General features: G+C 40.1%; 1 pseudogene; it reads right to left on the reverse strand.

The window, feature by feature from the left end:
* Nucleotides 1-718: 718 nt before the first annotated feature.
* Nucleotides 719-21,989, reverse strand: LOC147421954 (uncharacterized; annotated as a pseudogene).
* Nucleotides 21,990-23,523: the final 1,534 nt, after the last annotated feature.

Here is a 23,523-nt window from a genome sequence, read left to right on the forward strand (position 1 = left end):
GAAGGAGGGAAAGAGACAGAGAGAGAGAGAGAGAGAGAGAGAGAGAGAGGCTACACCTTGTCGTCGTCATCTTCACAGGCTTTGCATCTACCACTATAGACAAACGAGAGAACGAGAGAGAGAGAGAGAGAGAGAGAGAGAGAGAGAGAGAGAGAGAGAGAGAGAGAGAGAGAGAGACTCCGCTTCCATCTGTTGGTACTATTAGGTCATGTACACAAGCGCAGAGAGAGAGGCTACATGGTTTGCACCACAAAAATTAGACAGCACGACGTGCCTATAAAAAAATCATATTCCTCTGCCCTACTCTTGTATTTTTCTCTTTCCCAAGAACTGTGAGACTTCAACATGTCTTCTACATTCGAGGCCAAAAAAAGGGAAAATGTTTCTAAAAATAATGAAGCAATTCATCTCCAAAGCCTACCTAAACGACTAAAATTATAGTTTTAGCATCTTGTATTAATTGACAATAAGTCTTCTTATGAAAAGCTACAATTATTTTTATCTTTAGAGAAATTTAATCTCAAGACCAAGGGTATTTTGGGAATTTTGGAAAACTGAAGGGCATTTTGGGGTGTTTTGGAAATTTTTGAAATTTGAGGGATATCTTGGGAATTTCCACAAATTAGAAGGGTATTTTGGTAATTTTCCCTTTATTCTAGTACTGATATGTGAAGTGGTCTAAATTTCCTCTTTCTCAGAGTCAAGAGGAGCTACTTGACTACTCATTAACAGCATCAGTAATACTCCCAACTAAGCTCTCGCCGTCTGCCATAGCATAACGGACAACTTGCTTCTGTGTACCAGTAGATTTATCAACCACACCCTTAGCAATATCCTCTATGGTCTCTGCAACATCATTTGCACTGATTGTCGTTTCACTGCTTTTGAGTGTCTTCTGCTTGTGAATCACTTCTAACCCTATCCAATTGCTGCAAGATGCATCAATTTGTGTCCTCAAAAACCATCATCAAGTTGTGTCATCGTTTGCAAGTGTTGGCCCACTATCATCAGTGTGCTCGATAGCCCCTTGTTGCATCCTGCAAGCTCGTTACTCCAAATGTGTACTTGTTGCCCCATCACTATCTCAGAGACTGTTGATACTTCGCCACCTGCACCATCTGCTGCCCCACAGGGGGATGTAAAGAGATTGCAAGGCGGATCACCCTACTAAACACCACGCCGAATCTCTCTATGCGGATGCAGAATTAAGGTTGGACCTCTCACGTTGTTGATGTATGTGAAGGCAGCTTTGCAGAGAGATTATGATGTTGCACAATGACGGTGATACTGGCTCTCAATAGCAAGCCAAGCGCAGGCGGATTCAAGAAGCCTCCCAAGATCAATAGTTATTGGGCTACGAACAAATCATCAGAAGCCAGATGGCCCAGTCAGAATTGAGCTCAACAGTATTACTCATCAGACTCAGCATGAGTCCATACCGAAGCTAACAGTATCAAGATCCTTGGCTATTGTCCACTAGTCATCAACATCGGTCGTCTCTAATTTTTGCCATGCCTTGCCTCGCCACCTGCAAGTGTGGTACCTAAAAGCCCCCAAATCAAGCCGCGTCGCCGCGGACTGATTTGAAGGGGTTCTAGCGTTTCAAAAAATGATATAAGTTGTACATAGTGATCTCAAGAAATTCCATCTGTCTTGCCCAGTCCCGCCTAGTCGTGTTGTCTTGCCCAGTCGCGCCTAGTCGCGTCACTCAATACTCCACATTCCATGCTGCAGGTACGAGTGCAAGAAAGTGTCTAGAAACTGTCCTCCAGCAGCTTGCTATCCCCCGCAACAAAAATCTAGGAACTTTTTGACTTGCAGCAGCGTAGGGAGATTCTTCCTCTTACAATGCACTATCGATTTTAGCAACAGGCACGGAGGGCTCACATCTTCCGTTGCCTCAGTTGGCACGATGCAACTGAAATCTTGCGCATGCCAACTATCCTCGCTTCTTATCTGGAGCATAAAACCGCCACCACAAATCTCTCACAACCACCCCTTCTTTGGCGCTCACAGATTTGTTCCTCCATGCAGCACGAGCTTTTTTCTTCACAGATTCTTGCTGAATCATTTGCACAACCTATTTGCTACCCCCCAAATCAATCCGCGTTGCCGCGGACTGGTTTAAGGGGATTTTGGATTCTCAAAATATGATATAAATTACTACTAACAGCGCTAGAAAAACACATTTTTCCCCACTTGTGAAATAAAGGAAAACTTGAAATTCTCTGGGTTTTTGGGTCAATTTTTGAAGCTGACATCCAAGGTCACCATTATCCAGTGTTTCAAAGAAGATACTATCTATCAATGATAATTTATATGCTTATGACAAACCGTAGAAATGTATTTCCAGACATCCCTAGCCTAAAAAGAAAGTTATAACTTGAAGATGCAAACAGAGAGAGAGAGAGAGAGAGAGAGAGAGAGAGAGAATGAGATAGAAGTTAATGGTACAGTAGCACAGACATGCTAGGAGGGAGCCACCATGAGTTTAAGTGGAACGTGGTAGGGTATACAGAGCCATGAAACCTACCACAAGCTCATAACTCCTATTAACTACAAGGGTTAGGTACCATTAAGGTACCACCCTCTAGTAAATTCAAGCCATCATACACCCAAGGTTCCAAATTTAGCCAATCAAACCAAGAATCTAGCAAGGCAAAATGTCCACCACAATCAACACCAAGGTGTAGATACCATTAGGTAACACTTATTTTAAAAGAAATTTTTTATCTAGTCAATCCAAGCCGGTTATACACCAAGGGCACCTCCGGCCAACAATCCCAGCAAAATATACGAAGAAAATATCAACTTGCCAGAACTAGCCATGTGTGTGTGTGTGTGTGCACGTGCATACGTGCACGTGTGCGTGCACATGCATGTGCACATGCATGTGTACATGCGTGCATGCATGCGTGCATGTGTGTTGGGGGGGGGGGGGGGGGGGGGGAGAGATTAGGTATGTGCCCAAAGTAAATTTAATGACTTGAGTAACACATTCCTCTCACATGGAATTTATAAATGGAGTTAAGCTTGGTACAAAAGATATTGGCATGAAATATAAATGGAATGAGTGGCTATAGTGCCATTGCCTACCTTTCTTTAAGTGCTGCTTACATCCAATTTTATTTTGTTTTGAATTCGATAGACATATAAATCTTGCAAGTAGTGGAGATCACAACCCCTTGCAAAATGCTCTCTCTCTCTCTCTCTCTCTCTCTCTCTCTCTCTCTCTCTCTCTCTGTGTGTGTGTGTGTGTGTGTGTGTGTGTGTGTGTGTGTGTGTTTTGAAAGGGGGGGGGGATGGTTACAAAGGTGAGTTTACATACACAAAATGTTGGAGAGAAAGGGCACAATGAATTAATTGCAAAACTTAAACAAAAGATACGAGGCCAGTTTTGATAAACAAAAGTTAGGAGATTGCCACAAGCCAAGACCTCAAGATGACTCTACATTTGTGGTGACCTTCTTGGTTTTTGCATCCAACTTTGATTGCATAGAGACTTTGTGTTGCCTTTTTGGCTTCATGAAGAGTTGGACAGAGGGTTCTTGGTGCTTCTTTCGATACTTCCTCTCAAAAAATGGTTGTGCACGCTTGAGTGTGTTTCAAAAACTGTCCTCCATAGTGATGAAGCCCACATTTGCTTCATCGTCCATATTTTTGTGTGCCTTCACCAAGTGCACATGACCTAAGGTCCTCTTTAGTCCTTCACATGCCTCCTTTATGCCTTCTCAATGACATTCTCTATTGCATTGTTGCGCTTGAAGCCATTTTCTTTCACTTGTTGCATGAACCAATAAAAGGATAGGCACGATGTAGCTAGCTTGTGTAGAAGCCAATAAACTCTGCGTGCCAATAATCTCTTTGATGAGCCTAAAAACTTGTACTTGAGATGGCCAGGGTATGCCTCAATAGCACCATTCTTGCCCTACATGTGGGAAATTTCATGTTGCATGTACCCACATGACAATGTGCAAAATCATGAATCTTATGAGAGGGATACAATGACAGTACACAAAAAACAAATGAGAGGAAGTTTATTGTGTACCTAGCATTCAAAGAGAGGCTCTTACAATTACAAGAGGTTCAGCTGCATATAATGAGCGGACAGATGCAAGATAAAGCTTTAGCAAAGATAAATGAAAAGGTATAACGTAAGGGTATCAAGAAACATGATTTGGTTTTGCGCTACAACAATAAGCTGGACAAGACATTCCAAAAGAAGTTTCAAATTAAGTGGGAAGGCCCTTTCAAGGTAGTGGAGTGTTTTTCGAATGGTACATATCAGCAGCAGCTGGCTAACCTGGATGGGATTCTACATAAGTCAAGGGTAATTGGATTGCATCTTAAATTACATTATGCTAGATTAATGATGGTGGAGCAAGATGAGCTATCTGCAGAACAAGTAATGTCTGTGAAGGATGAGGAGACCTATGACGCGGCGAGTCTCATTTCTCTTTTTGCAACTCCTGATCATGAATGATCTAGCAGGCTAGGGGATGGGCAAATTATGTGAGGAGTTTTTTGGAAGAAGTGATTGCGCATATGTACATACACATGCATGGTGCATCAAATAAAGAATTGCCCATTGTCCAGAGCCAGGTGGTTACATGGGGCCCACATGTGTATAGGTAGGACAGCATGTAGATAGTACATCGATTTTCATCTTCACCAGTATCAGTGTGTTTTTCTATAATTTTCGGACAAATCATTGAAATAGCCAAAACAAGACCCTCAGTACGAAAAGCAGAAATATGGTGCTCTAAATGCATATCAAAGAACCATATCTCAAACGATTGTTCCCGGTGCACATATTGCAAGGCATTTGATTATGTCTGGAACAATTGTGGGATCAGGATCCATCCTTTTAAGAAGGGGAAAATACTGTCAATGATAGCACTTATCAATCCAGAAGCTCCCAATCTTGATGAAATTGGAGGGTCTAGAGAGAATGAAGCCAGCACAAGAACTGGAGTGGGTGGGAGACACTACCAGAATGGATGTGGCAAGGGCTTTGGGTGTGGCATATACTGCTATGGCTGTGGCAAGTATAGCCACTTTGTAGCTCAGTGCCCAGACTTGCCAAAGCCAGAGGTAGCCAGAGCTAGTATCAATAAGAGTGGTTACTAGAAGCAAGGGAGTCGTAATTGAAGAGACTCCCACTGAAGAAGAGAATCGGAATGTTGAAGCCCAAAAGTGGAAAGAGCAAAGGAAGGTTTGGAAGGCTAAGGGTAAGGAGAAGATTGCAGATGAATGGCATGAACAAATGAATCTTGTAGAATAAATCGCTAAGAACTTGTCAAGGAAGCTTCCAGAACAACCAAAGAGTTCAGAAGCTCGTACCATTCAGAAGATACCACCCCAGTCTTCAGAACCAAGAAAGGAGAAAGCAACAGATAGACTAGAGGAGTCTATGATCGTTGTAGTTCAAAGCCTAGTTGAGGAAACACGGCGAGTCAGAGAAGACTTGGCCGAAGCTAGAAACACTGGTCTCGAAAAGAATCAAGAGCATTCATCGCAAAGCCAGCGAGCAACAAAAGGAAATCCAATGAAGTGGAACTGTGAAGATTCTCAGGAGGAGAAGTCTTCTGGTTCAGACACTAGTAGCTCGAGCAATGAACAAGATGAAATGTTTATTAAGGTTTGTGAATGAATTCAGAAATTAACAGTGGAATTTGGAATTAGATGACATCTGACGCACATTGCTTGAGGTGGCCAACTTTATCAAACAAAAGAGAAAAGCGGAGACAGAGGCTAGAACATTGGACTTGGCAAGATGATGAAGTACCAGTGATTTAGATCGACTACAAGCTCAAAAAACAATGGGAACTATTATCTGGTGTTGTTCTGGATGGAGAAGCCTGAGTGAATATTCTTGGCGAGCATCTTAGACAAAAATTGGGGATAACTGAGATAAAGCTAGCTCCATTCAGAATAAGAATGGCAGATCATAGAGTGGTCCAAGCCACTGGTTTCATCAAAAACATGTAGATAAGGGTGGGAAAAGAGAGCTATACATGACTATGCAAACCAAACATTAATGATTCAAGGCTCTAGTAGAAGAATTCATATAAATATGGACAACACCGGGCCATGGAGGAAAGCATTGAGACCATAAGATTTGTGTAAGAAGTATCGAACAAAGAAGATTGAAAGGATGCTAGCCTCCATGAACATTTTTTTCCTTAATGGAGATCGACCTTCGTGCAATACTGATGGACAAAGAACAAGCTGAGTGACAAAAACAGTAATACACATAATAGTTTAGTTAATTGAACACTAAGGAGAGATTAGTCCAGATACATGGTCGAGTACCACATTAGTCTATACTAGAAAAATCTTAAGTTCAGATCAAAACCCAGTTCAATAAATGATTGAGCTCTATTGATGAAGAAATTCTAGTAGTACAGCAACCAGATGTTCAAAATGATCCATTGGAAGTCAGTAATCCATTTCGTGACTATGCTGCTGCTATTCAACAAATAAGGAAGCAGAGTCATTGGCCAAGAGAAAGGGAGGTGGACCAAACTGGTTGCTTCTAGATGATCAGGAATTAGAAGAATGGAATCTTGGCTCAGAAAAGAATCCTAGAATTATTAAACTAAGTAAACATCTGAAGCCAGAGATCAAGGATAAAGCTAAGGCATTGTTCTAGAAATACAAAGACGTATTTATTTGGGAACAAACAAATCTAAGAAGGGTAGATCCAAAATTCTGTTAGCATCGAATACCACTCAAGCTTGATGCCAGGCCAATACGGTTGTAGAGGTATAGAATGAAACCTAATTACACAAAGAAGGTCAAGGAGGAAATCGATAATCTGCTTAAATCTGGATTCATCATAGAAGTGGCAAGCAACGACTGGCTATTTCCTATAGTGGTTGTTCCAAAAAAGAATGGCAAGCTCAGAGTGTGTGTGGATTATAGAAAATTTCATGCCCATACCATTAAAGATCCCTTCCCATTGCTATTCACAGGTATGATGTTAGACAAGATTGCAGGCCATGAGATGTATAGCGTTATGGATGGCAATAGTGGATACAATTAAATGAAGATGCACTAGAAGACAGAGCTAAAATGACATTCATCATTGAATGGGAAGCATTCATGTATTTGGTAATGCCATTCGGACTTTGTAATGCTCCACCAACCTTCTAGCAGTGTATGATGGAAATCTTTAGTGAATTTTTCCACAAATTTCTAGCCATTTTTGTGGATGATTGTACGGTCTTTTCTATTGAAGAAATGCATATAGTGTTTTTGGAAATGGTTTTCAAAAGGCACAAAGAGAAGAGAATCTATTTAAATCCATTCAAGTTAATTTTGGTTTGGAAGGGACAATTACTTGTACATATCGTCTCAAGAAATGGTATTGAGATGGTTGAGAACAAATTAAAAAGTATTTAGCGAGCCAGAGCACCGACCACAGTTTCAGAATTGAGTTCATTTTTTGGGTACATTAATTTTTATTGAATATTTGTTCATATGTTTGCAGCCAAAGGTTTACCCCTATATGAACTCACAAAGAAAGGGAATAAATAAATCTACATTGAAGAATATGAAAGAAGTTTCCAGTGCTTGAAAGATGCGATCAGCAGCAAGCCAGTCCTTCTCCAACCCAAATAGGATATTACCTTTTATGTACATGTTGATGCTTCAGGGATGGCGATGGGGACTATACTGGCTCATCCTGATGGGAAGATAGACTACCCATTCTACTTTGCCAGTAGTAGATTCAGTTCATCAGAACAAGGATATTCAACAACAGAGAGGGAGGCATTGGGAATGGTGTTTAGTGCAACCAAATTCAAACATTATCTACTAGGAAATTTATTCTGTTTTTATGTTGATCATCAGGCTTTATTGTTTTTGATTGATTAAGTGATCATACAAGGAAGGTTAATGAGGTGGATGATGTTCCTAATGGAGTTTGAATTTAAGATCTTCCACACACTAGGCAAGTCACATTGCAAGGCTAATTTTCTTTCTAGAAGCACTAAAGTCTATTCTCTGAGAGATGAACCAGTTGATGGGAATGGGATTGTGCTAGCTATGGTGGATGAAAGAGAATGTCATCGTGCACACAAGTGTGTGTTGGCTAGATTATCACTCAAGAAAATTAGGTTCCAAGATCAATTAACTTGGACTCATAAACGCGATCTTGAGTATTTGCTAAGCCATCACAAGCTCACCATAAACAAGGGAGATGTAAAGGAAAATAGACTTGGTTTATTCGTTCATGAAATGAGCTCTAAGTATCTCTACAGCCTTTCATCACTACATGTGGGATGATTCCATCTTTCCTCTCCTTGACTACTACTCTAGGACACTAAGACAAAGCTCACACTTTACAATCCTCCCCTTGAAGTTTGGACTAGGAAGAAATTGAAGAAACTGACATCTTTGGCACACTCCAATCCAAGACCAAAAGAACATCTCCAATCCTGGAGACCATCCCCAACCCAGGGGACAAAGTATCTCTAATCCAAGAGACACTTAACACCTCCCCTCAAATAGATGTATAAAATTGAGACCAAGCTAGTCCAAGCTATCTCCAAAAAAAATACAACTAAAGGGGAGATGCCAAAACAAAAGCTAGAGAATGTCGTCTAGATGAGCCGCCTTCTTCTTCATCTTCATCTTTGTCTTGTTTAGCCAAACAGACTTTGGGCCACTGTGGGCTTTAATGGAGATATCTCATCTTAATTTTCTAACAACCACCTACCCCTTGATGCTGAAAAGGATTATGAGAACCCAAGGGAATTTATCTGGCGCTTTTGCTACTTTTTTGGGTGGAAAACAACAAGGAAATTTTTGCATGCATTACCAAATCATTGATTGATTATGTATTTCCCATCTTTATGAAATATAATGTCCCACAATGACTATACAGAATCATTGATTGATTCTATATTTCCTATCTTTGTGAAATATATTGTACGCAATGATTGTACATAACACCATTTGATGAAGCTTCTCTCTCTCTCTCTCTCTCTCTCTCTCTCTCTCTCTCTCTCTCTCTCTCTCTCTCTCTCTCTCTCTCTCTCTCTCTCTCTCTCTCTCTCTCTCTCTCTCACGACGTCTATGTGTGTTGCCTTGCTTCCAACTGTTAAGGAAATATAGAGGAAGATAGGGTGGTCCTCCTCTCGAGTTCATGCAGACACCAACTCTGGTTCATCTCGGGGCGGTGAATATCTCTCTCTCTACACATTGATGGGTTGGTGAGCTGCCTTCTCGACATGTAGGTAGAAGAGCCCTTGACGTACAAACACTATTGTCAAGGCTTGCTGTTGTGGAAGCTACCTACTGCATCCATGTCACAAGCTGGTGCAAGATGTTGTGCATGCTTCATGCCCATGTGCTCTATCTCTCTTTCATCTCAAGCCCAATATAGCCAGTCTTACAGCTTGGAATTGCTAGCAAAAGGGATTCTAAACTTACCTCACCACTTCTTGCTTGAGTTCCCTGCAAAGGGAAGACCCCTGATCCAGGTGCTGCTTGCGGTGGTCGGGCGTGGGTGCAGTTGACGAAGGTGGCATGTCAAAAGAGTCGAGGATGAACCATTGGAGGGAGCATAGTGCTACGAAATCCTTGCGATCGGAGATGTGTGTCCAACATCCCATAATCAAATCGCTACACTCCCACTTCCTTGAAAAAGAGTGCTAATAATCTGTGTTGTATGAATAATCTATGACCATATACAAGGGAGTCGAAGTAGTAGAGCGAGGTCACTTGGAATTGTTCCTATGACGCTAAATTGGAATGTAGTTAGTCATTACTACTTCAAACTCCAACCAGCTTATAACAATGGTGGAATTAGTGGTTGCAATGTATTCTTTATGCAATGCCTCATCATGTCTTTGTTTGGCCTCAAAAACCCTATTCTCTGAGAAATGGGTCATGCCTAATGCCTAGGATAAACTACTAAAAAAAATTGGAAGCTTCAAAATTTATCTGCAACATCTCTTTATTACTTATGACCAAAAGCGCAAAAAAATCTGTCTAAAAAAACCTAGATAAAAGTTTCCTACAAATATTTAAGTCCTAACGTACTTGCTCATGGAAAATTTTCTTAGGACAAAAAAACACACAACCAATGTTGTCTATGAAGAAATATTGGAATTAACAAATAAAGAAACTAAAAAAGGTATGAAAATTTATTTTGATGTCCATTAAAATTTTAAATAATATTAAACACATTAAACAATAAAATAGAAAAATAAACATAGAATATTAAATGGTTAAAATTTCAAATAATAATATTAAATATATTACAATAAAATAGAAAAATAAACATAGAATATTAATTTGTATTCCTAATGGCTTCAAAAAAATTAAAAGGTGCTCCTAATTCAAAGATTCCACTCAAAAGCAAGAAAAATGGTGCGCTATTCTATAGCACCTAACAATAGGCAATGATGAAGCACAAAGATTTGCAACAATATTACCTAAGAAAGACGAATTCAACATTGCGAGAGAGAGAGAGAGAGAGAGAGAGAGAGAGAGAGAGAGGAAAACGCTAAAGAGAACTTAGAAGAAAACGCTAAAGGAAAAATGAAAGAGCAAAGAAACACCTATTTATATGGACACAAAAGGTCTTTTGACTTTCCATCTTCATTTGTCTTTTGACTTTCCACCTTCATTCGTGCCTTGACTTTCCACCTTCATGTGTCTTTTCATTTTCTAAACTCACCCTTCGCTTATGCACTTAATATGTTTTGAAAGAATTTTTAATTTTTTGACAGTGGGGAGACCTAATAGCATTAAAGAAAGCTCATAAATTTCTTGTTGATTTCAATCAATGTTCATTGGAGATGAGCTACAAATATTGTCAAGCTCAGATTTCAAGGCATTCTCAATTGAGATGGAAAGCATAAAGCAATCGTTTGCCTCAAGAACATTCACCTATACTTGCAAGTATAAGGCATGGCATTATATAGAACTTGAATATAAATGAGCAATTCATCTTGATACTCAAGCTACTACTCGCTCTACTTCCATTATATTCCAATATTGTCCAAGATTCCTCCCAATGATCGAAGGCATCATCTCCTACCTTTCAAACATGGGAAGACATCATCTAATAGCTCTCAAAAATAGGAGACAGGTATCGATCTCAACTCCACCGGGTCAAGACTCCGAGATTAATCCCATAACTCGTTGCGTCGACACACGATGTTGCTGCCATTGGTTCATTTTATTTTATTACAAAAAAATCGTCCAACCACCCATGCCTTGCTGGTGTTGGTCAACCGCTACCGCCCCTACCCTCACATGGCCTTCACCTGGCTGCCACACATTGCCTCTCCCATTGTGGGTCGCCACGTGCCTCTACGAGTGATCAACGATCCGTGGCACCCTTTCGCTCCGCACCCCTTCGCTTTTCCAGAGCGGATCTTCATTGATTCTCACTAATATAACATTAAAAATTATTGTAGCACCTACTTGAAAGATATTCAAAATTTATTTTGTTTTGTAGTGCTCTATGTATGTAGAATTTTGCTACTTTCGAAAGCACAACATAACTATTTATCTAACAAGGCATCTATAGGACGACTGGCACTGCTAGCTGAATATATGCATCAATGTTGGCAAAGGCTTAGAGTTGTCTGGTCTTTCTTTGAACAAGTGTTGCAGGCAGTCATACATACATACAACCACTTTTTTTGTAAGAAAAAGTTGAATTGTTACAATAGCAATGTCTCTGGTAGTACCAAAAACTATATGTCTACGGTAATGCATCCATGCACTGTAAACTAAAGAATCCTCAAGTGAGAAATGTTCTCCAAGGAGTACTAGGTTTATTTGCTATAATGACTCTCAAGATTGGTATATTCCTTTATTGACCTCCAAAAATCTGCACACTCATTTTTGTGTGCCCGACCTTCCTACCTTGCTTGTGTGTGAGTGTCCCTTCACGCTTTCCATGGGAAACAAAAGCAATGATTGTTTGTGTCCAAGGATCATGCTTGCTCTAATACCATTGAGAAGGCAAGGGACTTTTCTCCACCAAACTACCTCCTCTTGTAGGCCTCTTATCCCATCTTTCGGAGTCACTGAACAACATGCCTAGCCAACCTTGTCTAGGAGTTGTGTCCCCTTTGATTCTACCTTGTTTTGATAGCCCTTCTTGATGCTCTTTTTCCTTTGTCTAGATGTTCTAGAAGAATATTCAAGATCAATGTATAAAGAGCCTAAAAATCTCTTGAAATTTGGCCCTCCTTGGCACATGGCAATGGCTCTATAAGACAAATTTCAGATGCGCAAATTAATTGTGCATATATGCACACATAGTATCATGTCATTTTTTATATGTGGAGAGGGGAAGGGATAATCAAACTTACTGGGCCAAGCATACACTCATACAAACATGGTCTATTTACTCAAACTATCAGCTTAAAACTGGAAGTAATGGTCTTCTAAGAAGAATTTCAAAGTCCACGAGCAAAGAAACTAAAGAAATGGTGATGACATAGTCCTTATTGACCATAATTGAAACTTACACTCTAGACACCACTTAAAATATAGTTATTTATAAAAATGAAAATTGAACGCTTGGAACTTAACATTTTGGGAGAGAGAGAGAGAGAGAGAGAGAGAGAGAGAGAGAGAGAGAGAGAGAGAGAGAGAGAGAGCATGTGTTCGCTAAGAAAACTGGCTTGGAAACTAAGATATATAAAAAACTTGAGTAACTAATTAGGATGTATTTTGAGAGAGAGAGAGAGAGAGAGAGAGAGAGAGAGAGAGAGAGAGAGAGAGAGAGAGAGAGAGAGAGAGAGAGAGAGAGAGAGAGAGAGATAGAGATACCGACACTTGAGGTGTCTTTTTGCGGGATCACTCCAAATATTATAAAGGGCCAGTTTAAAACTAGCCAACATCTATACAAAGTAGCCTCAAGAGCTATACAAAGTAGCCTTGTGCTCATATCGAGGCTTGAGGTGTCTCTTTATTAAGAGCTATACAAAGAAGTCTCAAGCTCATAGCAAGGCTTGAGGTGATCTTAATTACTTTAAATATTATAATGGGCCAGTCCCAAACTAGCCAACATCCGTAATTACTTACTCCTTGTGGTGGAGGAAGTGGCAAGATTCCAATTGTCTTCCAAGACCCTTCTTCTTGCAAGGGCAAGAATCTTTTCCCTAATTTCTTGAGTAATCTCTGTAAAGCTAGCTGCTGATAGGTCATTTTTAACACCCAATAGTTCCTAGCTTCTTGCACATAATACTGACATTAACAAAACGTGGTAATTTGCATACAAATTAACAACGTTTGTGTTTTTCATCACCATCTATTGAAAAAACAAATCTTTGTTGTGGAACCCTATTCCCCATGTTCTTTGAACCCATTTGCATCGCTTTTGTGCAGGGCCACCAATTGTTGGGCATTCTTTGGACAAGTGAGAGATACCCTCACTTGCTTGTTTGCATCATGAGTACCTATTTGAGCCAATATCTCTGGCCAAAACATTCATGCGTGTTGATAGAGTCCTCCACAACACTTTCCATAAGAACACTTTCATCGATAATGGCCACTGTGGATTTTAGATATTTTTTGTTGTTGTCGCTTATCTTGCTTTTGGCGATTGCAAGCCCCATTGTCTATTTGGGGAAAAAACCAATCAGCTTGGGATATTAAAGTGCGGCAAGCACTCTTGGTTTGCAGGTTACAAAATTGTTTGTGCTTAGGCCGTCTCTAGGATTTTGACTCGAGTTTCGCCTCCCAAATAGGCGTCACACACTTTTGTAGCAATTTAATAATTTTGCTTGCCAACAACTTTTCTTTGCCACTTAGATTGAATCGGATAGCTAGTTGGCCATCTACATCAATGAGAAACCAAAAAGCAAAGTTCGATAAAAGTTAAGAGGAGTATTGTCATGGAAAGCTCCACAAAGTAGCAATAAAACAAGTTGCTTTTTATTAGCATGCAGAGGTAAAATAATTACATTGAAAGTGAAAATGCCCTTGTGTGGCATTCCAAGAGCAAGTTGATGCTATGTTTCTACACCTTCCAACAAAACGCTTGTTGGCTTTGCATGTATGATGTACATAATGTGCTTTATTGATCGTGAAGGAAATATTTCAAAAGGCTTGTCTATGAGCTGCATTTAAAAAGAGAAAGGGTTGTGAGCTCATGGACAGGAATCATAGACCATCTTGATCAATGACATCATAGTGCTTTTCTTGTGTCACTCCTGTCCGCGATAGCAATCATCTTCAAAACTAGAACGGAGAATGAAGCTCTTGAAAGAACTTGATGTTTGTTTAAGAAGGATGATTTCAATCACTATTTTTGACGGTTTCAATCACTATTTTTGACGGTTGGATAGGTGCGTACTTATTTCTCCCACCATCAATAAGCCACAATAAGAAAATCACGGTAAAATTAAGAAGAGTCGTGCAATATAATGGTGGTGTGGAAGTTTTCTACAAGAGTATCAGATAAGGAAGGTAAGAAAACTTTTCCTTTTCATTATTTAAAAAAGTAAACCCAAGGAAGAATATTGCCATTCTTATAAGAATAATTTGAAACATCTTGTAGAGGTCAATTGACAAGAACTCAAGTCAGAGATCTCGTTTGATAGAATAAACCTACATGTTTGACATAAAAGACCAAAGAAATCACAAAACTTAATCTACCTCAAATTGAGTTGGCTCAAAAAATAGGGTAGCTCGTCAAGTTGCCACATCGATTCTGAACCTTGCAAAAATATATGTGGAGGAACTTTGAACAGTTCATTAGGATGCACAACCAACTAGAGGCTTGACTCCCTTAAACTGCCAAATAGAGAGGCCCTCGTAGAGCCCATTCTTTTATTAATGCATCGAGAGCGTAGTTTCTCAAAAATAAAGTAGAGAGAGAGAAAGAAAAATGGCTATGGATTTTAGAGCTTCTTACCATTTGCAAAACGATTACCAATGTTTGCCACAAGAGAGCAGTGATAAGATTCACAGAGAGGTTTTTGCCACAAAATTAATGGAGAGCGCGTACATCGTAAAAAGAGAAGAGAGTATAGTAAGCAAGTAGAGAGAGTGTGTGTTCTTCTTCTTCTTCCTATGAACAAGAGAGAATCTCTTATGGAGATGGTGATGGAGAGCGTGTACCACTCCATACAATAGTATGCATAGTCTTGCGATAATCTATTCAACTCACTCATCGATGTCAAAGAGCTAGAGACTCAATGGCTCAAACTTAGTGGGTTGTAGAGCCTGGATCTTGAGATCAATGGATGTTATTTTGGTGGTGTTAGAACCTCCAAATTTAAGCAATTGTCAATAACATACTCATAAGATCCCTTGGAGTAGGATCTTCTTGATGCACCCCCTTTTGCTCTTGATAATTTCCAAGTGCGGTTGCCTTGCTCATTGACAAGCCGGCATTTTCCCAAACAAATTGTGATGTGGTGCCCACTCCCATAAGCGGAAGCTCTGTCTAATTAGTTGTTTTACCTCCCTGATTGTGCATATGTGTTGTTCTTGAATGAGGTGTAGCTAAGGTGCCCCGAGTCTGAAATTGCAACAATGAAACTGCTGCCAAATATCACGTTGTTGGACGCATTTCTGACACCTCGTTTTTTTTGTAAATTTGTACATACAGACATGACGCTCAATGTCAAAAGTGTGTGTGGGATTTCTTTTTGTGGGGTTTTTAGAGCAAGCACATGTACATGCACTACAAGTCGCTAGTCTAGTGACAGCTGTTGGGCTACTGTAAGTGCCCGTGAGTGAGTTTTTTGAAGTGAGACTTGTATACAACTTAAACTCATGTAAAAACTTAAAAAAGTTCAACCAAACTCCAAAAAATTGCTGGTTTGAGCTCGTTGTGCCTCTTTGATGGTTTCTGTTGCAGTTTTTTGCCATCGCCTTGCCTTCTCTACGTGCTGATGCATTCATTGAAAAGATGGAGTTTTCTTGTTTGATGGCAAATAAGGAAGATCCAATGATTATGCTCAAGATTTTGTTCTTTTTCTTGAAAGAGGATGCAAGGATATGTATGTGTTTTGGTTGAAATCATCTCAACCTCCATTGATGATGACTTATTATGCATTAAAGAAGTCTTTTCTTGAGAAGTTCAAGAAGGTAGAGGACCCAATGGATGTATGGCACTCCATTGAAGGACTTGTGCAATGTGATGGTCAAAGTGTAGATGCCTTTGTCAAGGAGTTTAATGGTTTGTGGAGAAGATGGTGTGTTTCTTTGGGAAGTGATGCTCCTCCTCTTATGCTTAAAAAGTGTATGTTTATGCAAAGTTTGAGGGTTGATTTGAAGTTAAAGGTTGAGCTTAAAAGGCCACTTACATTTGATGATGCAGTAAAGGTTGCAAAGCATAAGGAATGGAAGCTAGAGAGAGTGAGGCAGCTTGGATTGCAAGAAGATGTGAAGCCAAATGTATCTTATGTTTTAGACATAAATATGGACAATGTATGCAATGAAGACTTCCATGTTTCTCATTCTCTTGAGCATGTGAAAGAAGAATATCATATGCATAATGAGATCAAGAAGAATGCTCAATGTATGCCATCTTTGTTGTTTAAGTGATTTGATGTAAACCTTCATGTCAAAGATGATGATGCTAGTAGGTGGATGTAGGCAAGAAGGCTACCATGTTCATGAACGAGTCTCAAATGCAAGGAGATAATCATTTTGAATATCCAAGTCACATGGCTAATGCTTCTCATATATGTTACAATGAGGATGAGTATGCTTCTGATACGAATGCTATTGTTGTGAGTTCTTCTCTTGTAGATGAGGTAGTCGAGGATCACATGATGAAGGTCAAGGAAGATAAAAATGACAAAGAGGGTGATGTGTATGATGAGGGCTCTCGAGTATATGATTTTGGTGATTGTATGCAAAAGGGTGATGAAGAAATTAGGTATACTACTTGTGTTGTTGATGAAGAGCCTATCAATGAGAAACTTGATGATTTGTATGATGATGTGGATAGCCGTGCCTTAACTGATGATGAAGAGAATATTGAGAGATTAGAGGATGTGAAAAATTATGGAGATGCTCTTTTTATACCTCATGTGAATACGGTTGATGCTACCTTTCTTAATCCTCTTATTAAGAAGCCTAAGTTATGTATGAAGGGTGGCTTACCTATCAAGGATGGTGTGGTTGAATTGGTGGATGGATGCTTAGTTAAATGTAGGGATAATGAGATGAATATGCAAGAGGATATGAAAATGGTTGAGTTAAAGGTTGAACACATTTTGGATGAAATGTTAAAGGATTCCTTGCACCTATAGTAATGAAAGGGTGTCACTATGTGGTATCTTTTGAGAGTACTTTATGCTTAACGAGGATTTGGATTCTACATATGGTTTATGCTTTGATATTGGGAGTGATAGAATTGATATGGCTGGTGTTTCTTCATGCATTTTGTTCTTATGTTGTATGGCCCTTTGATCCTGGTGGACAAAATGCTTATGCTACTACTGAGCATTAATGCTCTAGCAGACTAGGGGGTTGGCAAACTATGTTGGACGCATTTCTGACACCCCATTTTTTTGGTAAATATTTGTACATACGGACATGACGCCCGATGTCAAAAGTGTGTGTGGACTTTCTTTTTGTGGGGTTTTTAGCTTGCTTTAGCAAGCACATGTACATGCACTACAAGTCGCTAGTCTAGTGACAACTGTTGGGCTACTGTAAGCGCCCGTGAGTGAGTTTTTTGAAGTGAGACTTGTATATAAATTAAACTCATGTAAAAACTTAAAAAATTTCAACCAAACTCTAGAAAATTGATGGTTTGAGCTCGTTGTGCCTCCTTGATGGTTTCTGTTGCAGTTTTTGCCCCCGCCTTGCCTACTCTACGTGTAGTCGTGTTGGGACAGCTCCCTGTTCGCATCAATTTTGCATGTAGCAGCGTGTAGATTCAAATTTGGTCATCTTCATCTTTCTCGGCAGTCATTTTTCAAGATTTTTCTCAAGATTTAAAGTGCCCCAATTGGAGTTGTGCTCTTCAAGTTACGACTAGTTCTCTGCAGGGTTATGGCTATGGCAGCCTAGTGGCAAATTGTGTGCAGGCAGATTGGGAGGGCATGTATCTAGAAATTGTGGAATTGATGTTGAAGCTGTGGGTTTTGTGGTGTTCAATTGTGAAAGGAGAGGCTCTTGTCTTCATATGCATTGGTCGGCGTGTGATGTAAATCCATGCTTTGACAGGGTTTTGCTCCTATGTGACATAGTCTCTTGGGTGGGCGACGACCAGTAAATTCCCAAGGCGACTACTCTTGTTGGACTTGCGATGTTTCAAAGGGATTTTTCAAAGCTTTTGGTTTCTTGTAGTTCTCTTTCAACGCTCTTGGGTGACATCGCTATAGAGGTGTTTCCGTTTGCTTGTTTCCCAACAACGTTAAGTAGCATAGGGGTTGTTGTCTCATTGGAGGGCATCTTGGTTGCATGGGACGTGCGATTCTCTGCTTCTGGGCATACATCAAGTTTACTTGATTCAACAAAATTTCGTGTTTTTTCAACATGCTCAAAGCTTGCCAATCTAGCAAAGCGACTCATTTACCTTGCTTTAGAGGTAGAGTCACAAGAAACACTTGATTCTGCAGGATTCAACATGGGATTGTTGTTCTCACAGGGGTTTGAAAATGGCTCAGGACATTGGACTTGATCTATTTGGGGACAGCTGGTGCTACCGGCAATGATGGTGAGAGGACCTAGTGGGTTGTGCCTACTAGAAGACCTGAGTCCCGTAGAGCGGGTTGATTGTGTGGGCACCATTGTGCCTACCACTAATTGTTGATGTTCCACCTCACCCGTAGTGCTCAACTGAGAAGCAATTATCCTGTTGTTAGCCCCAACACCACCAATAGGGCATGCCAGTAGAGTGCATCAAATGAGGGAGGGGTTATGTGGGAGCCACCGAAAGAGAAAATTGAGGAAAGTTGGCAAGAAGAAAATAATTGTGAGGACGATGATGATTGCCACAATGCTTGGGCTGATCTGGGTGATAGTCGAGACGGTTGAACCAAATGTTGCCATTTTTTGGAATGCCATGTGTGGATGTGCAAAATACAGTATGAGCCACCGATGCAGCTCTTACTTTCATAACTGGAGGAGCTGGAATAGGTAAAACAGTTCTCTCAAAAGCTATTGCAGAATAACTTGCTAGATACTACAACTCTGATAAATTGTGTGATCCACAAAACCAAAGGTCTTGAAGCTGGCTTATGGAAAACGATTTAAAGCAATCTCAACATAGAGCAAGCATAACACAACCATTCTATATGACTCTTTACTGAATGTTACCTCATCAAAAAATCATGCATAATATACTATAATATGATTGAATTTATATGGTACATCGACAACTCTAAGCCTCTACAGTTGATTGCATTTTTCAATTTCCAACAAGTGACAATATTCAACCATTCTTAGATGGCCCAAAAAAAGTTATAGAGATGCAAAATATTCAAAACATGCTTGTTATTATTCGTGACTTTAACATCGACATGCTCACACGATCTCGACCGCAACTATACTTACAAACAAATGATGGAAAAGCATAGTCTACACATCGCAAACACACCTTTCACAACAACAAATAAAACTTTACTTGATCACATTTGGACCAATGAATCCATAGTCAACATTGTTGTAAACAATATTCCAATCTATTGGTCAAATCATGATGTTGTACTACTTTCTATATGATTCCTTAGCTAACCAAAATTCCTGCAAAGAAACAAATACTTAGTGATGCTCATGTACTTACAAAGCCTACCAATGAAACTGAGACGGACACTCGAAAGCCTAGAGGAATTTGTAAAACCCTAGCTTGCTACACCTTTAGAAAACTCAAAGATGAATAGAATTGGGCTTTCAACACAACCACTTCGATATTGGATGACCAATTAAAATTGCAGTTCTCTAGCTAAATATCGAATCTCAGAGTGCACTTATCAAGGAGCAAGTAGCACACTCTCATTTTGCAAAATCAACGACTATAAAGTGACATGCCACCTTGATGATTCTCGTACCTGCTATATGGACGTTCTATATACAAAAGTGAGTATCCAAATACCTATTATTTCTTAAATAATTATTGGCGTTTTAGCTTTATGTGCTTTGGAGTAATTTTGTTCTCATGGTGCTCTTCCCATCCTTCAAAAAATATTTATCAAGCTCATGATGTACCATTGTCTCAACCTGGTCATCAAGCAAGGAAACAGAGCCAGAATTGAAGTAAAAGGAATCAGGAGAGCTATATCTAAGGGTGACGAAGCTTTGTCTTGTTGGGAACCTTGCCTGACAACAGAAGAGAGCATCCAGTTGGGTCACAAGAATGACAATCGTATGCTAATCCTCTACAAAAAGGCAGGCTCAAACCAGTCATCAAGCTTTGCAAAGAGGACGATGGATTGGCTAGTGCATTGGCACGGGCACACAAAACAACCCGATAAAATTGTGGCCAGTTTTGGCTAAAATGGTCAATGTTCTCGAACAGTGCAAGTCCTCTACACAAGTATTCTCAAAGTTTACCGTCATACAAAAAACGGAATAGAAGGTCCTTATATATGCAAAGCCATATTCGATTCTTGCGACTAGAATGCTCAACTTTCAAGCTTGAAGAGATGGCACAAGAAACATACTTGGGAGACTGGGAGACATAGGCAGCTTTCTTTATTGCCCCCCCAACAAGAATGAAACACTTTCTACTTGAGATTTATCGGCTTGTCCGACCTCGATGGGTACAAGAGCCTCAAGGGTAGCAAGAGAAACCGTAATGACGGCTACATCCTTTAGAGATGCATTTAAGGTTCGAAGGTGTTTGAGACCATTGTTAAGAGGTCTTGCACAACTATATCCGGAGTGGCATGGCATTGCGGAGGGCAGTGCCTGAAGCCTTTGTTTTCTATGTGCACATCGATCGTGGTCACAAGCCAGTACTTTGCAATTAGAGACAGAGTTTTGTTTTCTATGTGCACATCAATCGTGGCTACAAACCAGTATGTGCAGTTAGAGACAGAGTTCAAAAGTCTTGTTGACATTGGTCATTAGGATCTAGAATGAATTTGAGAAATACTCTTTAGAAGCCCGTCTTGAGAAGCCTTATGTTGTTTCTACAAATGCAAAACCGCAAGTAGCCTGCAGCTTCTTGCCTGTGTTGCCTAGATGCAACCACACATGATTGAAATTTGAGAGAATCCATTACTCTACATTTGATGGAAACAACCCACAACATCATCACCCTTCCCTTACATATTCTACAACCGCAACACCAGATGCAGGCATAAGTGATTGCATATGGAGAAAAAGCTCTCCTTGCATTCAACGACACTAGCCCAAGAAAATAACCTTTGCGTGAGACCAAAACAGCCCAGAGCTTTCTCACTCTTCTCATTCAAAAAATCTTGTAATTAAAAAACAATGCATCTAAAGAGAGGGATTCTCCGGCATGTCCTTCGCTTGGTGGACATGTAAAGAGGTGACAAATGCATTACAAAGCTCAGATGCGAATCCCGGTTGCAATTGTACATGATTGCAACATGAGAGAATGCTTCACTTTGCATTGATGAGACAACCGACAACTTCCTCATGCAACCCTTGCAAATGAAAAACAATGCAAGCCTGCTTACAACACCAACCTTGTAGAATCTTGAGGAGCAGTAGCAACCACGAGAAAGACGATGACTCATGCTCTTTGATGAACTTCAGAAGAAAGAGAGGGAGACTTCTCCTCAAAAACTCATGCAGAGAATCCCTCCCTTGGAAGCCTTAATAGAGAAGACATCTTCTCTTCGTCAAAATGCAATAAAAAAGGTTATGATGGGTAGATACTCAGTCCACCGAACGCAGCTTTCTACGGATGAATAAAGTTCCAAACTGCAGCATCGAGGCAATCTCTTGGAAAGTCACCACCTTCGTCTCCAAGCAGCTCTGCAGTGCAGCTACCCACCCAACATCGTTAATGCCTGCTCACTCCTCCACCGCTGCCCACAGTTGATTGCAAGAGCTCCACCTCGTACCATGTCTGCTTGCCACAAGTTGAGCACCTCCTCTCTCTAGTGAAGTCCAAGAAGCACTCTCAGCAGCTCAAAGCCATGCAGTGTCACTATGAAAATCTCCAAGTGTTTACCGCGCTGTTTTCTCGCGTTTTGTAGAGAGAGGGTGTAAATTCAATGAGAGAAACAAGAGAGAGGAGGGCGGGGTTTTTTTTTGTGTTTAAAGTATTACCGCGACTTTATCCGCTGTTATATACCATTGTTATTACCATGCTCATTCCCGTCGTTATATTCGCTGCCCAAATTTAGCGCCTAAACTTTCAAATTCTGGCTTAACCTCCCCCCCCCCCCTCCAAATTTTGGTGTTTCCCTCCTCTCAATAAAAATTAAAGAATATTGTATATAATTTTCAAATATAAAAAAGAAGAGAAAGAAAGAGAGAGAGAGAGAGAGAAAGAGAAAGAGGGGGGGAGAAGGAGGCGGGGGATATAAGATTACACTTGGTTACAACTAAAATAATCATTGTCAATTGATTAACATAATTGAGCATATTCTCAAATCTAAAGAGAGGAAGAGGGGGGGAGAGAGGTGAATGGATTACACGACCAAAAAACTTCATAACTTCAAATGTTTATGAATCATCTTACAAAAGATCTCTATATGAAGCATCATCCAATTCTAAGCCCATGGCTCCTAAATCAATATAGAGAGAAACGGAATTGTCGTTTGTGGATGCATTGCCAGCTTCATCATCTTCGCGTTTGTCATCCTCCATCTCATCATCTTCATCATCATGACAATCATCCTCACTAAGACTTGCTGCCAGCTGGACTCGATTCATCGACCTCCCTCTCCTCTGTTTCCACCTCATCCAAAGTCTGAGGTGGAAGAGGGTCAAGATAGTCTCCACTTCATTAGTGGAAAAAATGGTTCTCCCACGAGGTGTTACGGGGATTACGAACCAAAGTTTTGGTTGGTGGACTGCTGGGATATAGATGACCTATAAAATAGAAGCTCAAAGTGACTAACATTGGTATAATTAACGCTACAAGTAAATAAGAACAAAAAAGGTACATGTCACTCACCTGCTCACAATTGCACGGTAAAACTAGATTGGCATACCTCCCTGTGTGATGCACACTAGAGTCCACCATGTAGAGGCCATTCTCATGTCATCTAGACACATTTGCAAACCACTTGCACTCAAAGATGAAGCTATGAAAGGTTCTAAAATTAACTTTTAGTATCATTTCAATAGTTCCACAGTACTTGGCTTCATCACCATCAGTGTCAAAGTTGCCTATGATGGCACAATCCATGGTGGTTCTACGCTCGTCAATGTGGCGCGTACGAAAGTGATGACTTGACCACATAGAGTTAAAGTAAAGGCACTACAAAATAGAAAAATATATTAATTTATCAAATACATATTAAAGATAATTTCAAGAAATAGCAAGACGATATGGTTTAGGTATATGAGTACTCTACCTTTGGTACGCAGCCTCGTGCATACTCCCATTCTTTGTTAGTGATGTCTTCTCCACGCGCTTTTGCCTCGGTC

The sequence above is a fragment of the Adiantum capillus-veneris genome, chromosome 27 (genome assembly GCF_014529385.1).
Source record: "Adiantum capillus-veneris isolate H3 chromosome 27, ASM1452938v2, whole genome shotgun sequence".
In the NCBI taxonomy this organism is placed as follows: domain Eukaryota; kingdom Viridiplantae; phylum Streptophyta; class Polypodiopsida; order Polypodiales; family Pteridaceae; genus Adiantum; species Adiantum capillus-veneris.